This window comes from Cicer arietinum, chromosome 7 (assembly GCF_000331145.2).
Source record: "Cicer arietinum cultivar CDC Frontier isolate Library 1 chromosome 7, Cicar.CDCFrontier_v2.0, whole genome shotgun sequence".
Taxonomy (NCBI): domain Eukaryota; kingdom Viridiplantae; phylum Streptophyta; class Magnoliopsida; order Fabales; family Fabaceae; genus Cicer; species Cicer arietinum.
Window position 1 is genome coordinate 61,271,759 of NC_021166.2, and position 13,723 is coordinate 61,285,481.

The 13,723-nt window shown below is 26.4% G+C and overlaps 1 long non-coding RNA gene across 1 annotated transcript; it reads right to left on the reverse strand.

The window, feature by feature from the left end:
- Nucleotides 1-5,737: 5,737 nt before the first annotated feature.
- LOC101513925 (uncharacterized) lies at nucleotides 5,738-7,280 on the reverse strand. The gene is made up of 4 exons (XR_012163860.1): nucleotides 7,142-7,280; nucleotides 6,942-7,012; nucleotides 6,563-6,634; nucleotides 5,738-6,303 (listed from the first exon to the last, which is right to left on the reverse strand). It is a non-coding gene; the product is annotated as an uncharacterized lncRNA (long non-coding RNA).
- Between the last annotated feature and the right edge of the window lie 6,443 nt (nucleotides 7,281-13,723).

Consider the following 13,723-nt stretch of genomic DNA (forward strand, 5'->3'; position numbering starts at 1 on the left):
TATCTCTTAAGTCTTTGTGCAAAGTTTCTCTACCAAAATGGATATTTGAGGAACTTATGTGTATTGGAAAAATGGAATTCATATTTGGAGATGAGAAGTATTATGCTAAACTCTCAATGTAATTACGCTGCTAAGCTCTCAATGGGATTACGCTGTTAAGTTCTCAGGTTTCTAATATATTTCCTCTGACTTGTTTTTAAATCAATTACATGATAGTATTAGGACTTACATCAGTAAAATTGGGCTAGTTAATTATTATGTTTGTTTTGTTTTTCTATGTTTTAATAGGTTAATTATTATTATTTTTTTCTTAATTATTTCCTCTAAGAATACGTGGAACCTATAAATAAAGGTTTTATTTCATAGGAAATAATTTGTCTTTTTATTTTTTATATTTTCTTAAATTGGCAATTGCATTTAGACTATATATACTTTTTGATTAATGTAAAATTGTTCTATCCTCCCTTGAATCTTTACTCATTGATGGGTGTTTGTTATTTTGTGCCTACTTGTTTTCTTTTATCATTTGACCACGGTTTACTTTTGCTCACACCTCTATCATTTTCAACTTTTCTATACACCTGTTTGCTTTTGCTCACACTTGTATCATTCTCAACTTTTCTATACACCTGAAAGACGCGTGTGATGATGATTTTGAACATTTAATTTTTCCAAGATGTATAATAGATGATGCACATATGAAAATATGGTACAAGGATAATACGTTCAATGTTTCTTTTTCATGTATATATTTTCGAATAAATTTCAAAGGAGTTTGTGATAGCGTGGATAATGTGCATTGTGTGAATACTTCATTCATCTCCTTAAAATCAAAGATTCTATGCGATAAAAAGCAAAAGAAGAAAAGAAAAAATGTGTATGTTTATAGTTTTACTACGAGGTATACATAATTAAAACTTGTGTTATCTTTGATTTACTTGGTGATTTAATTATTAGTAAATTATTTCAAAATTAATATAATACTTTAATATTTATGAAACAAATCATGAATAAACCATTAAAACTGAACAATAGAAAACAATATTTGTTGGCTGGGTTTCGAAACACCACTACATTTTTAGTTGATACCAGTTGTTTTTGTTAATAATTCAAGCTTTTCAAAATGAGGAATGTGTTTAAGGCAAATTTAAATTGAATTTTCTAGAACACATAATATATTTGTGTTTCGGAAAATTGAAATTTGAGTTAATAGAACATATTTGAAACATCGTATGACAAAAGAATTTTCTAATTTAAAAAAAAAAATTAAATAAAGTCAAGAGCAAATATTTGAATTTTTAGAGGATTTATAGGATAAGGTTAAACTTTTCTACATCTGATTGCATAACTATTATGCTTTTTTACCGTTAGTCTTGTTTAGTAGTTATTTATTCTCTTATATTATTTCCTTAACTATTAGAGTACTGATCTATTTATTTTCAGTCTCATGATGTGATTTTTTTATGAAAACATGAATACTTGTACATTTTGGCATCACATAGTTTAATTGTATAATTAGTAATGGGTCATCGGTACTCTTGATTGTTGTGTTGAAAATGGAGAACGTTCTTCACCAGGACTGAAATATAGAATGCAGAATTAGAACTGTTACAGCGAATGTTCTTCGCTAGGTAGTCAATAGCGCCAGTTCGCGGCGGGATCGCGGCGGAACAAAGCGGCGAATGACATGGCCGCGGCGCAATGCCACACCGGGAAAGGAGAGGTCGCATGCGATCTGGGCCAATTCGCGGGTCGTGGGTTTTGAAACTCTAAATTTTAAAATGTTGTAAGGGTAATTTTGGTATTGTCCTTCAAATTTCAGAGTTAGTTATCTCATTTCCTCTGTCGTTTCGTCGTTCTCTGTGTCTTCTCACTGTCTTTTGGTCGTCCTCTGCGTTCGTCACTCCGTGTTCGTCGTGACTGTTTGTCTTCGTCACTCATTCATGTTCGCCGTTCTCTTCTTTTTACTTCTTTCTCTGTTATGTTTTTACTTATTTTTACTTCCTTCTCTATTATGTTCCTATGTTCCATTTCTGTTTTTACTCATTTTTTTAATTTAATTTTCTTTTTTTTAGTTCTTTTTCTTTCTCTGTTTTTTTTTATTTTTTTTGTTTTTTTTTTATTTAATTTTTTTAACTTTAGTTCTTTCTTTTGTTTCATTTTTTTAATTTATTTTTTTGTTGCTTCTTTTTTTTTTTATTTTTTTTTATCATTTTGTTACTTTCTTTTTTTTTCTTTTTTTTTTTTTCTGTATTATTTTTTAATTTATGAATATTTATATTTTTGTTACTATTTATGAGTTTGAGACATTGTTTTATTATGCATGTTTGTATAGTATTATGCATGTTTGTATAGTATTATGCATATAATTTGTCCAAAAAAATTCCGGTATCCCGCTATCCCGGTTTCCGGGGTTGGTCGCGACGCGTCGACCTAGGTTCTTCGTTTGAACTGAAACGAAGAAGGTTTTTCACCATAATTGAAACATTGAAACGAAGAATGTTCTTCGTTTCTGCAGTTTTGAAAACCATTTTAAATCAATGTAAAACAAAAATTAAAGAAAGACAAGACAAGAATAACACCAAAATTTTCGTGTTCAACCTCAATTACTTGAGACTTACGTCCGACCAAGAAAACAAGACAATTTACTATGAGTATTTGAATTTACAAGATGAAGGTCTTTTCAAGATTGTTCTCCTGGTATCTATCACTGTTGAGAATACAAAAATACTTGTTTTCTCTCACAATCTCTTTTTCACTCTCCCTTAATCTCAATTTCTGATTTCTATGAATTTAATTGCATAGAGCTCTCTCTCAATCAACATTCAACAACTTATTGCCAATGCAATTTACAACCTTATTTATAATATTCAAAAGCAAACTAGTTGAACTAACTATAAGTACTTTGTCATAATCAATTTGGCCAAATTCAATTATAACAAACACTAACGCATAACTAACTTTAGTTAGATGATTTGAGGCATATTCACACAACTCATGATCCATATCAGGTGAGTGGCATGTTTGTGTAATTTTTTTTTTCAATGGTAATGTTTTTGTTTTGCCCCACTTCAATATATCTCTTTCAATTCTTTGTTATTTTGACTGATGCTTATCTTAACAATTTATGAGAGAAGACATGAAGAGAAATTTGATGAATCACGCGAGTATATATCTTAAAATCTTTTTGTGTGAGCACAATTATCATATGGATGAAAAACAACTTTATCTAATTAAAGATTTGTTCTAAAAAAATTTATTAGGGACCTTAGCGCGCAGGTTTAAATAAGATGTTTAATATTTATTTTGCTTGTAACACTTTTCTTTTGTGTTCCAATTCTACGAATAATTTTTAATTTGACATAATGTCTCAGTGCATGCATACAATGTTTATTGCTAACAATAAGAAAATAAACAGACTTTGATTAACAGTGCCATATTTGTTGTTTTTCGGTCGGTTAAAATTAATCATTTCATGAGCTATAAAGTAGTCTTATAGTGTTATGTCTCTTTGTTCTTCCCTATTCTTCTTTTCCACAACGTCGTTCTTCTTCCCGTGCGGTCTTTTGCAGTAGCAGCAACAACCGCTCACTTCCTAGCGAGACAATCGCTAACCATCACCATCTCTTTCCAAATAGAATTAAAGCAAGAATATAAAATAGATACTCTGAGTCATAGAGTAGATACAATCTTATACATCGAACTATGTAGTTAATTATTTGTTACCCATATGTTACTATTCCCATACGATGAATCATATTCGATGTATAATGGAATGTAGGAGTGGGTGGTGGTTTTAAATGTAGAACTAAATTTTGAGCGATGCAAGTTAAATTGGAGCTCACGTCACATATACACTTGTAACTTGTTTTGCCTACTAGGCTTTTAACCAGGGATTAATCAAAATTTGTCTTCATCAAGTTCACATTCTTGATATAACAAGGTGTTTACAAGAATAAAGTAACACTAGACTAAGTTGTTGGTTATAAATACAAAACTATATGATATGTTGTACACACACAAAAATATAAATTCTATATTTTGTCATTTGTAAACATAATTTCCATGATAGACATGGATAAATTAATAGATCTATTGTTGTGTACTTGAAGGTTTATATATTCTTTTGAATTTTAAGTTTATGCATTTATATTTTGGGGTTTATGTCATGGAAATTTGACAGTAAAAGGAAGCAATTGACATTGGTGGAACGATTAAGAAGATTTTTTTCAACCAATCCATTTCCATCAAGGCATCTTGAACGGGGATATGCTTTTGTAGTTTGTAAATGTTAGTTTGACACTAAAATAGTTGAATTTGTTATTCATTTTTAAACTTGTTATTTTCTTTTTGTTATTATCGAAATAAATATTTTGTATATAAATAGAAAATTACTATTTTATTAAAAAGTATTATTCAATTTATATCATTATAGTATGGTATCCGATGAAATAATATTTTTCCTTCCTGTTCACAACATAAAAAGTTATTAATCGGGTTTAATTACAATATTGAAATGAAAATGCCATGTTTTAGTGAGTAAGGTAGTCATTTTTGAAAAATCAAAAGCTTAAATTGATTGGGAAAATGAGAGTAATTTAAATATTTCGAGAAAAATTTGAAAAGACAAATTTTGGGAATAAGTGATTCTACACATAAGCGCTTATTGAAGAAAAATATTTTTACAAAAAAAAAATCCAGAATTGATTTACTTTGATACACCAATCATTATTGTTTGATACACCAATCACTATTACAGTTATTAGTCATTACAAGTTTTACCTCCCACATATTTGGATCACTTAGTTCTAATTTTTCTTAAATTATTTATCTAATAATCTATTTGAGTCATTTACATAGTTTTTATTGTTTGTCATTTAAAGTTCTCTTACTTTTGTCATAGAGTTTTCTTTCTTGAAACTCTTATGTTGATAGCTTTTATACTTGTTAAATTGTGTTTGGATTCTTATTTGAGTTGTTTTTAAGAACTTGAAAAATGTGTTTGAGTAGAAAAAGACAAGAGTTGATATATACGAGTAAGACATTTTGTGAATGTAAACATTTGATGAGTGGTTTGAGTGATACATTTTTTGAGTATAAAGAGTGGTGAAAATTTTATGATGAGAAGAAAATCAAATCACATTTTCCTAAAATGCTTTTTCTTTAAGACCATTTTACAAAAATTTAAAATACTCAAATAAATACTTAATAGAATAACTTGTTGAAACCTAATATTCTATTCTCAGCTATCCTCACCCATGTGGCGGGCACAATGATGTGAGACTTCATCCTCATTCTTAAGTGAAAGCAATACCATAGTTGTATAGTTCAAAATTTTGATGCTATCAATTGAGATTAGGGAACTTATTTGTTTATTATCAATTTTAAATTTATTTGTTTATTATTAATTATAACAAAATATAAATATTTTATTTATTATATAAATAAGATATTATTTTTAATTAATTTTCTTTAATGATTATCTAAATAAATTATAATAACGACGTACATCTGAACTTCTCCACGAGTATTTTATTAGTTAAAAGATAGAAAAAAACTAGAGTCAACAGGAAATATTAAAATAAAGCATGTGCATCCAACATGCATTAACAAACTACAGCTGCAATATTGGAATTAATTGGAACAAACAATTAACGGTGAATTTTTCCGATACATAGAATCAATTCAAAGCAATATTGTTATTCATAAACAATGTCTTTATTAAGATAAACAAAATTCCAAAGTAGTCTATAGAGAAGAAGAAAACAAAATTAAGAACTAAAAATGTGCACTAGGAAAATAATATTGCAAACTAAAGAAAGATCACAAATAGTTGGTATGAATTTCATCATTCCTTGTGAGGCTAATGATATATCATAACTAGATATCTTTTGCCAATTAACCCGAACAACATTTGCAATCTGTTGCCAATTAACCCAAACAACAATTGCAATCCAGAAGAGCCATAAGACCAAAGTGACGATACAAGTCGAATGCGACACAAGACTAACTTCCATAATTGAAGTTCCACTTGATAGCAATAATAGGAATAAAATCGAAAAGATGCTATCGTTAACTGGGTGATCAGTCGTAATAACAACAATCCATAATTGAAAAAATATAACAAGAGGAGAGAGAAATAATGTGATAACAATGTCATGTTCTTCCATGAATTTACCACCGTAAGATGACATCTTTAATGTAGGGAAGATAATCAATATTGAACATAATATCAATGATACTATGACTATTATCATATACCTGTCTTGGTCACTTCGAATAACTTTGTCACTTTCAATGGATCTGGATATATATATGAAAAAATTGCCACAGACGAGTTATTTTGCATATAAAAAAATACATTAGTAAAAAAAAATTAGATACATACATTTTATTTTTTTGTCAAAAAATTTATTTTTGGTTAAATGGTCATGTATTCGTCATTATAAAATTGTTGACAAATTTAAATTGACGTTGCATTATCATTTTTTCTATTATTTTTTAAAATAAAAGCCACAAAAGACAATAGCATGAGAGTAAATTAATTAAAGATATTGATTACCTTGGTTTAATTGGATCAGAAGACTTAAATTCTTCCATCTGAAGAATCACTTCATCTTCGTTGCGTTTTTCACTATAGCAATAACAATGTATAATATTTATGTTAATATGATTCATACATTTCTATATAACATTGAGAAATTATGAATTTAATATAATCAAGATTATGTTAAAAACAATACAAAAAATATCTAAAATGCATCTAAATTTTGCCTTTTAGTTCAATGGTTATGCATCGTGTAAAATATTTTTATACAAACCAATCCAAATAGTTGATTTGTAACTTATTTTTACATCAACTATCATTTTTGTTTCTTCATTATCTTTAGAAATAAAAGCCACAAAAGACATTAGAATAGCGTGATAAATTAATTAAATACCTTAGTTTAATTGGATCAGATAACTTAGATTCTTCCATCAGAATCACTTGATCTTCGTTGAGTTTTTTTCACTATAACAATAACAATTTATAAATATTCATGTTATTGAGATTGATACATTTCTATATAATCGTTTAGAATTGCAAGTAAGTAACAAAAATAAAAAAAAAGAATAACATTAAAGTAAAGAGATGGAGTACCTTAAATATTAGGACTTCTTCAAATCACTAGATTTAATATGGATTTTTGTTCCTTTCTTTTTTTCAAAGTAACCGTACCTTTTAAATTGATAGGTAGGCAACCCTAAAAGTAACCGTAACCCTAAAATTGATAGGTAAATAGAAAACCTGTTATCGTTAAAAATGTGATGAGAAGAAATAGGAAATAAGTTAACACAACGTACTTCCTATTTTTTCTACCTACTTATCAGTTTAAAATGTAGGTTTACTTTGAATAAAAAAGCATAGAAAATTAAGTAATTTGACCAAGTACTATTATTCAAGGTACTCCGTCTCTTTAATTTAATGTTATTCTTTTTTTTATTTCAATTTACTACTTGCAATTCAAAAAGATTATATAAGAAATGTATCAATCATATTAACATAAATATTATACATTGTTATTGTTTTAGTGAAAAAACGCAACCAAGATCAATTGATTCGAATGGAAGAACCTAGGTCATCATCTAATCAAATTAAATCAAGGTATTCAATAACTTCCATTAATTTACCTTCACACTATTCTACTATGTTTTGTGGTTTTTATTTCTAAAAAAATGATAGTTGATGTAGAATAAATTGATGATAAGTTTTTTACTCGTGTGTGTATTTTTTTATATAAGTAAAATGAGTCATGTATTTTTTACTCATGTATCTAATCTAAAGAATATATATATATTGACAAGAATAGGTGGGAGACATTAGCCACAACCACGTTGATATTATATTCGCTATTGATTCTCTTCCCAACATTAAAGATGTCGTCTTATGGTGGTAAATTCATGGAAGAACATTACGATGCTGTCAAGTTCTTTCTCTCCACTTTTGTTATATTTTTTCAATTCTTGATTGGTCGTATTGTGATTTACCCTAATAATCATACCATCTTTTGGACCTTATTCCTATTATTGGCATCAAGTGCAACATCAATTATGGAAGTGAGTCTTGTTTTACATTCGATTCCTACCACCATTTTGGTCACATGGAGCTTTTTGATTGGAAATGTTGTTAGCCTTAATTGGCAACAGTTTAGCACTACTATTGGAAATGTTGTTAGCCCTAATTGGCGACAAGGAATGAAGAAGTTCATAGTAATTAGTTTTTTTCTTTCAATAGTTTACATTATATTATTTTAGTGTTTAGGGTTTAGGTTATAATTTGTAAATGTTATTTTTGAATTGTCTTTAAAAATATTAATTAAGTTATCCTGCTAAATTATTATTATTATTATTATTTTCAATGGTGAATGTTAGTAATTAGTATGATTAATATTTTTAGTATGATTAATATTTTGTTGAGTGTGAATTGAAACATATAACTTCTTTATTACTCTACTCTATAACTTTGCTACAAAATCAATCTTATATATTTTTTATGTATGTATATTCATAAAAAAAAATTGTATATATGTTTGTATACGCACACTATTTTGCATATGAGAATCATAATAATATAAATTTCATTTAAATCAAAAACAAATTCTCTATAATAGCCAACTATTGATTAAATCTATGTAACGTAGTTGTAAATGTTCAACATTATAATCTTAAATAATAGAGTTTAAATTATTTTTAAAATAATTGTAGATTAATCGTTACTATACTTAATAATATTATTTTCCATTCCCCATTTTGTTAGGAAAATGGCACGTTTCAACTAAGATAGGAATGATTAGGATGTGCGTATTGACAATGTCTACCTGAGAATATAATTTATCTCATATATTAAAAGTTGAAATTAATAATTTTTCTAAAAACTTTAATCTATAGTCTATTTGATATTATAATTTTTCTAAAATTACTTAACTTAAGGTTAATTAAAAAATTTTGATCAAACTAAAATTATATTTTGTCGGGTTTTTAGAGGTTTTCTATAATTGCAACACTTTTTTTTTTATAGTGGTGGTGATAAAGATCAATAGGCTCTAATGTCTATAGATCATTTAGAGGAACCACATTGATTTTGTTAACATAATTGTTTAAGTGATAGAATCAAATTGTTTAGGAAAAACACTTTTTTTTTTAGATAAGCAAAAACATATATTTTTAAATTATTGGTTTTTTCTTGCTTTCACGTTTTGATAATTTTTAAGAGATTTTTAGTTTTTTTCTAATGTATTTAAAGTATATATGATTTAATTTTATTTATCAATTTCAATTTTACTAAGGTGAAAATTGATACTCTAAGAGTTTTGTTCTTGCATGCATATTGTCTAACAAATTATTTAATATGTGTTTGGATTCATATTTGGAAATGTACTTTGAATAAATTTTATTTTTCAAATATATTTTTAATTAAAATTGAGTTTTTGATATTTCAATATTGTTTTTCAAATGTTGTTTTATAAAATAAAATTTGTTTTGATTATATAACCAAATGTATTTTTAAATGTGTATTTACTACAATTAGTATATATTTTATTATAATATGACTACAAAAATATTGATTATTACTTCCGACTAAACGTGAATTTGGATCAAAATTAATTTTAATTTAATAATAAACCAAACATAACATTAATCCCATTTTTATATTTAATGATTTCAAATAAATTTAAATTTTTAATTAATTTCACCTTCATCACATTAATGTCCAACAAAATTTTAAGGTATTATTAATTCTAATTTTTTATGTCAAAATGATGAGATGTAACTAATTTTTTTAATTCTCGTAAAATAAAAAACTAATTCATTTAATTAATTTTTGTTGCAGACATTTAAACTCGGTTGGTAAATATTAGTAATTTGTTTCTTTAAACTTTCCTTTTTCATATATCATAACCCTATTCAACCACTATGAAACAATTTAAAGACGTTTAAGGCTTTCTGTCAACGTTACTTTTTAATTGTAGTAGTTAAATGATATGTTATCTATAAATGAATTTGATAATTTTTTATATTTAATATCACTAAATTTGTAAGATTTACTTTTTTCTATTTTGAAATAATGTTTTTAGTTATAATTTTAATTTTAACTACGGAAATAATTTATTTAATTACTAAATCAAAATTGAATAGATAAATGTATCAAAACTTTAATAAATCTTATAGTAATGTCCGCATAGATAAATTAAAAGAAATTATTGATCAAAATATTTAGAGTAGTCATTTTGATTTTGATCTCTGTAAATTAATTTATTTTTTTTAATAATACTCTTACAAATTCTAAAATATTTTTTAAAAAATACTTAATATAATTATTTTGATAAAAAAATATCGAGCCGGCTAATTTTGAGTGATATGGCACGTCCTATATGTAAATGTTGCTGATAGGATAATAATTAATTATTAAAATAATAATTTAATTTGATTATTATTATTATTATTATTATTAAATGAAAACTGTTCTTGGAGGCTATTATTATTATTATTATTATTATTATTATTATTATTATTAATATTAATTTAATTTGATTATTCATGTTCAACCTAGCTAAAACTGTTCTTGAAGGCTATCGAAGATACTGTTCTTGATTCTGGTGATGCTCATCACCTTGGTTGAGTCCATGGAAATTGCACTCTTGCTGTCGAGGTGGATTTGGCTGGAACATCTCTTACTGTTCATGGTCTCCTTGAGAAGCTTGTTAATCAAAAAAATCGTTAAAACATTTTAGAGTTTACAAAGTTATTATTAAAAAAAAAAATACAAAATATATTTAAACCAATTATTATTATATAAACTACTCTTAATTTAATATATCACATTGTATTTATGATAATAGATATATTAATATTTAATAATGATAAGAATTTAATGATCATACACCGAATTTTTTTTATAAAACGAGTTATCTGATTCATTTAGAGTCGGTCCTAACTGTTTATAGGTTTTATCGAGTCGGCTAAAAAGATCCTTTTAGAACCGTCTTCAAAAAGTATTATCTTAACCTGACTTTAAAAAGAGTTGTGTACTTTCGAGTTAACCCATCATTTAACCATTTTTAAATCTTTTATTTATATTTTGTAATATCATATATTATAGGTTTCTTAAAAAATATTAATTAAATCTTTGTATTTTCTAAGATTTTTTAAATACTATTAACATTCTTTAAATATAATATATAAGTTCTTAAAATGAAGTTTATATACTGTTTGTCGTGTCATGAAGTTAGTCGTAAACCTTATCGGGCTAGCCCACCAAGAGATTTTTAGGGTCAGATTAAAAAGTCCTATTAAAATTTGGGTTTGATATATTAAAACTCAAATATTTCTATTTAATGTAAGTGTAAAACTTGTTTACATGGACAATGCATTAACTTCTTTTTAAAAAATGATAATTTAATAAAATATTCTTTTATTTCTTTTATTAATTTACACACTTCTCTTATTATGAAACAAATGTAGTAATATAATTTTGACGTATAAAAAATATATTAACCTAAAATCCAAATATTACTACGTTTAAGATAAATTGAGTTTTAAGATAAATTTGCCGTGTTAACTTAATATGAAATTAAATTTATAATAATAGTTATGATTTTTAATCATAGAAATGTATGTAAAGTTATGATATCAAAATTATAGAGAATGATTATCCTTTAAAGATAAAGTTAGTTTTTTTAGTTTATTATAGATTTTCTTCACCAAGTTCATCTTATTTAATATGTATCTGACCATAAGAATGGAGAAATTATATTTTCTTAACTGATTGTCATTTTTTGTTCTCATTTTTATTTTAGAAGCTATCTTGTCTTCACTATTTTTCAAATTTATTTATTATTCTTTTTACATCCATTATGCCAAAAAAATATAATATTGTTCGAATGAGCTATTGGTGTGAACGGTAAACAAAATTATGTGCAACCATGTTCCCATACGCTATTTGGTTAGTGCTTATGGCCAGACAGCTATATAATGTGATGTAATTAGATGTTGTTTTGAAACTATTTTATATCATTAATGCAAATGTAACTTTGTCTGGGGTGTACACACGCATATATATACTAATTAAAAGTTTTATCTTTTTATTCTTAATTTAATGAATTTAAATTAAAAAAAAAAATTGCTTTAAGTTATAAATGCAACAATACACTACTAAACTATACCATTGTTAACTTAGACAATTTGAGGAATATAATTTTTGTGTGTGGATCGTATAGCGAAGGAAAAGAGTGGGCTCTGCTTTAGATACACAATCTTTCATCTTTGATGGACCAAACAAAGTTCCAATCTTTGATAGCATCATTTCGTTCCTAAATCTTCTTAAAAGTTTGAAAGCTTCTTATCCTATCTCTAATCTTCTTAAAAACCTCTCAAATTATGTTGAGATGTTATTTACAATTTAAATAAAATAGTTTAAGTTTTGGTTTAATTGCAGTTTTGGTCCCCCTATTTTAGCTGAATTGCGAAAGTAGTCTCCCCATTTTGTTTCTCCCTAGTTTGGGTCCCTCAAGCGGAATTTTGGTCCAAAACTTCATGCAATTTCATTTTTTTGCATTTATTTAAGTAACACAATGTCTCAAGATCTCATTTGCAACAATTGCACCTGAAATATATGATCATAAATGGTGTAGTACGACTTTAAAAAATAAAATTTCATCAAATTTTAGACTAAAATTCTGTTTTGGAGATCAAAATTGGGGAGAAACAAAATGGGGAGACTACTTTCGCGATTCAGCTAAACTAGAATAGAACCTCCAAACTGCATTTTCTTTTTATTAAAAGTCTTATTTTTAAAATTAGAATAGAACCTCCAAACTATTTAAATTCTTATATAAAATATATAAATATTTATTTTTTTCAATCATATAAAATAAATTGATTTATTTATTATTAAAGGAAAATTCAATATCTATACACATCATTTGACACTCGGTTTATCTTTGGTAAGACCTTTGCCTCCATTTCCGAAGGATTGCCTCCATCTATGAAGGATGTTGATTTGTTGTTGAAACAAACAATAGTTACAAATGACAACAATGGAAAAAGTGCCTAAAGTCTTCATGATAGCTGGAATAATATGTGTTCATGTTGTTCATGTAACATCTACTGTCGTCTGTAAATTGAAATGTTGTATGTTTTAAATGCATAATATATTTATGCAACGTTTTGTGTATTTACACAAAACTAAATTAGTAAAGGCGAATTGAATTAAATCTAAAGTTTTGCATATCTATTGGGAAAAATCAGATATACTTAGCAATAACTATCTCAATCATGCGAGATATTTTTCCCTCAATTGTGCATATAAATGACTAAGCAGAAAATATAATTCTACAAAACAAAAATAATTGGCAGAAAATTAAATATGAGACAAACACAATTTCAACTGAAAAACTTCCCTCGAGAGAATAAAAACCACGAAATCTAATTCAGAGTCTTCCTAACAACAATAAAGAAGGTAAAAACGGAGTAAGTTTGCTACATGTTACCACCACAATCAAACCCTTATTTTCTCTTTCTACCTTCTTTTCTAGTTTTGTTTTCACTATTTTGCTTTCTTAGGATTGTAAATCCCTTTTCTTTCTCACATGGGTCAAACCCATTAAAACATTTTTCTTTCTTTCTTTTATTTCAATAATAATAATACTAATACTAATACTCATAAAACTAATGGGTTCCACTT